Source organism: Ipomoea triloba, chromosome 11 (genome assembly GCF_003576645.1).
Source record: "Ipomoea triloba cultivar NCNSP0323 chromosome 11, ASM357664v1".
In the NCBI taxonomy this organism is placed as follows: Eukaryota; Viridiplantae; Streptophyta; class Magnoliopsida; order Solanales; family Convolvulaceae; genus Ipomoea; species Ipomoea triloba.
Window position 1 is genome coordinate 15075019 of NC_044926.1, and position 5000 is coordinate 15080018.

The window sequence follows — 5000 nt, forward strand, 5'->3', positions numbered from 1 at the left end:
ATATATATATATATATATATATATATATATATATATATATATATATATATATATATATATATATATATATATATATATATATATATATATATATATATATATGTATATACTTATATATATATATATATATATGTATATACTTATATATACATATACATACGTATATATACGTATATATATATACGTAATATATATATACGTATGTATATATATATACGTATATATACGTATGTATATGTATATATAAGTATATGCATATATATATATATATATAGAGAAAGAGAGAGAGGGGATCGCGTTCAGGTGCGTACTGGCCGCCCAGGAGAGAACTGTGGACGAATCACAGCGGAGCACGTGTCCGGAATGTAGTTGCACGTCATGTTATAACTAGGTGCACATAGGTGTACCCAGGTGCATAAATATTAACAAGGTAAATTACTTGCACTTGTAAGTGAAAATAGGTGAAAAAATAGGTGTACTTGTAAGTGAAACTAGGTTCACCAAAGTTCGAGTTATTTACGAAAATGTCACCGCGTCATTTTTTTTAAAATTGCATCTGATTCGTTGATCTGGACACGTGGACGGCTGTGAAGCGTTCTCATTTCTTACCTGGGAGGCAGTTCGCATGGGAGTGCATCCCTATATATATATATATATAAGTTAGGAAAATAATATGTGGCTCAAATCACTTCCAGGCAGCATATTATGAAATCACTCGCATGAAGCTGCTTCTTCCACATTTGTCACGTCGCATGTAGAATGGTCCTCATTTCTTGCACGTCGCACGTTGTCACCGAAATTGTTTGAAATTTCATTTGCTTGCCGCATTTCTCTCCCCTTTTTACTTAGTATAAATATAGCATTGTTTTTTCTTTGTAAACATCATCAATCAATTGAATTCCTAAGTGATTTTGGTGTACAGTGAATGGTTTGTTTGGACTATATAATAAGGTAAGATTTATGTCCATTCAAAATTTATTTACCCCAATCAAAATTATTTAATATGTGTATATGTGATATATATGATGTGAGTACATATTATTTGTACTTGTGATTTCGGTGAAATTTTTAGATTTATTGAGATTGTGAAAAGTAATGAAATTATGATTTTTGGTATATGTGTTATGAAAAGGGAAAATATTTTTATTTGGATATTGAGAATATGAGGGTTATATACCTAGGGTATGAAATGGAATTAGTGAATTTTGAAGTATAATTATAAGATGTGAAATTTGAAGGATTTGGTTATATATATTTTGTCCTAGAGGATAGTGATACTTGGAGGTTTTGAACTCTTCTTTTTGGTTACTATTATTGGTGTGAGAGTTGAGATCTCTCTATTTTGTTTTGGCCACCAGTTCGTGGATTCGTCCGGTTGGTTTGCTATTGGTTTGGATTTGGTTTTGGTCACCAGTTCGTGAATTTGTCTGGTTGGTTTGGATTTGGTATTGGTTTGGAAGCTTGAAACTCTCCATTTGAATTTATTCCTCCTTGACACCGTATATAATGATTATTATTGGACATATGAAAGGTTTAACCAATTATTTGGAAAATTTACCTTTAGTGGTGATTGTGAGAGTTCATGATACTCTCTCTTTGGTGGTTATTTTGAGAGATTGAAATTCTCTCTTTAGTAATTATTTTGAAAGATTGGAATTATCCCTTTGGTATTTATTTTGAGAGTTGGAATTCTCTCTTTGGTTATTATGTTATGAAATTGGAGATTATCTTAATGATTATTATGATTTGGAAATACTATGTGGTTATTTAAGGATTTAAAATATCCCTTTGATTTATATATTATGATTTAAAGAATTTTGAGGACTGATAGTATTATGATATGTCTTGAGGAAATGGTTAAATGCAAATGTTGATGTAAAGATTATATGGTGAATCTTGAGGAAAGAATGGCTGAATGTTTTTGGATTATGGATAGGCAATGCCTTGATTTCCTAGAAACTTTGTGGATATTTTTATATATTCTTGGATGTGTAATTTCCTCAAGTTATATTTTTAATTGGTTGAAAATTATTGATATTGATGAGAATACATTGTAACACCCCCATTTTCACAACCTAATTTCCTTGATTTTTTTTTCTTTATTAATTGAAAATTTCTACAATCATAGCGGAAGCATTAATAATCCAAATGAAACCGGGTGTTACCGCCACGCTTAGGCATCTTTCCTATACCCAAACGCTAAGGCTAATACTTAGAACTTACAATAATTAATCCAATTCAAACTTAATACATACAAATTTAAATAGAATTACAATAATGAATAAATAAATCAACTCCTCAAAAATAATAAATCTTCTCAAAAGAGTCTATTCTCTTATATAGACTTAATAATTCCATCCTCAACTTGAATCCTTATTCATCTCAATTTCTTATCCATATTCACCTGTAAAAATCATTTGGTACAAAAACAGAGTGTAGATAAAATTAGCATAAGCTAAGTAAGTTTCATTTCACCCCGTAAAATATAGGCTTGGATATTTATATTTTCAAAACCACATATTCTCTCTTCTAAAATCATATGTACGTATACTTTGTATAATATAATAATATTGCTTTTCTCAATCATTTTCCATAAAAATATATATATAAATGTGGAGAATATTTCAAGTAAAAGTTTTTCATATATACAATGAGAATAAATACTCATATCCGAAATCCACGATTAGAAACTGAACTATCACCTATGTGTACACCCTCGTGGGATTCTAAGCCCTCCGGGTAGTATATGATCCAAGTAGCTACTATTGGCTACCTCTCAATTATCAATTTGGAAACTGAATCATAACCTTTGTGTACACACCCATCGGATTCCAAGCCTCCGGGTAGTGAATAGCCCCAAGTGAACAATTTCTCTATTGAACACCTCCCAAATTTTGTGGTTTCATCAAATTGTAGTTTCTTTTTAGATATACATTTTTTTCAAAAATATATAACTTTCCAATATGGGCAATTTTCCCAACATAATCATTTATGCAATATATGGATCATTTCTCAAATCATAATACTCCCATGAATAATTTCTTAATACAATCAATTTTCTCCACAATAATCCGCAATATAATAATTTAATTTAACCATATGAATATATTACAACAAAAATTCCAAGCCAAGTAATTACACAACACACGGGCTCGACACATCGAGATCCCTTTCTCGATAATTCGAGAATTACCACTCACAATGTTACCATTTATCGATAAATGTACTTGTGTTCACATGAATAGCATATATCATCGCACATATATTATCAACACATAAAATATTCGGAGAAAATAATAGTTTTGGTGAACATGAAATCTTACGTAATAACCATAATCCACCAAAATATACTCAAGATAATTTTGTAATCTGCTGAACCTCCATAATTTGGGAAATATGCATCTATCTATTTCCTTTCCCATTCTTCTTATTCAAAACTCATATAAGTATGTACTACAACCTCTCTCTTCCCTTCTGATTTTCACGGCACACACACAAATATATATGATCTATTCATCCTTAATTTATGGAATCAAATACCAAAAGAAGAGAAATCTATCTTCCCAAATTTCAATCATTCCAATTAAATAAAACAAAACACCTCATTTTTCTCCCATAAATCTTTCCGTCAGACTTCCCCTACTCCCATCTAAAAATATTGTCTTTAATACACAATAGGATTCCCAACACTCTTTATCTATTTTTTTTTTCTTATTCTACTGCCACGCTTTTTTCTTATTCTACTGCCACGCAGCACCCTTCCCATTCAGAAGAAACAAAACACAAACTACATTTGCCGATAGTGAGGGTCGAACCATAGACATCACAATATGCACACAAATACCATACCAACAGACCAGTTCAATTCTTGATTTAATTCTCTCCTCATAAAATATATATATATTGATATAGACGAATAGCACTAATAAAGTTTGAAAATAATTTGTTGCTGCCCAGATTTGAACAAAAGAATTCTCACATAAATTTTAAGACTTTATCCAACAAGCTAAATCAACTCTTGTGGAAAGTTTGAAATACATTATATACATATATATAGCCGAAAAATATTTTGCCATTTTTTTTAAAAAATTCTTTTGGGCAACATAAAACAATAAAGTAATATAAATAATATTGAAAATAATATTTTTCTCAAGAAAATACTTACCAAATTTTCGAGGTGTCACAATCTACCCCCGTTAAGAAAAGGCTTCGTCCTCGAAGCTTCCTCAATTCACACCTAAACATATACTCAAACAAAATATTCAAGCCAAATATCCAATAAGGATTCCTTACCACTTCGGAACTCCGGTTCCTATATTAAAAATATTCATAACTTAAAATTTTACCAAAATTCTTAACTTAGGATTTCTAGTTAATTGGGGTGAGGCGATTTTGACAAGTAATTACCTTTTGAATAAGGTACCCCCACAAGAAGCTCGATAAGACCACTTATGAGTTGTGTAAAGGTAGGAAGCCTTCCTACCAATACCTCAAAGTGTGGGGGTGTCTTACTAAAGTTTTGGTACCAACACCTAAGAAAATAAAGATAGGTCTAAAGACGGTGGATTGTATTTTTATTGGATATGCACATAATAGCAGTGCATATCGGTTCTTAGTACATGAGTCCCATAATCCATACGTACATAAGAACACTATAATAGAATCAAGGAATACATCTTTCTTTGAATATGTATTTCCTTTTAGGTCTAGTGAGAGACCGAGTACGTCAAAACGAACGGTTGATGAAGCTATGGATAATGATAGCGGGGATTTTGAGAAAGAACCCGAGCTCGAAGCTAGACGCAGTAAGCAGGCGAGAGTTTAAAAATCATTTGGTCTAGATTTTCTAACTTACTTGTTAGAGTATGATTCTAGTACTCTAAGTTGCTTGATAGAAAATGAATCAGATTTTCTATCTTGTTTGATAGAAAATGAGCCTCGAACGTACGTGGAAGTTGTGACTTCTACAGAAGGTCCAATGTGGAAAGAGGCTATTAAAA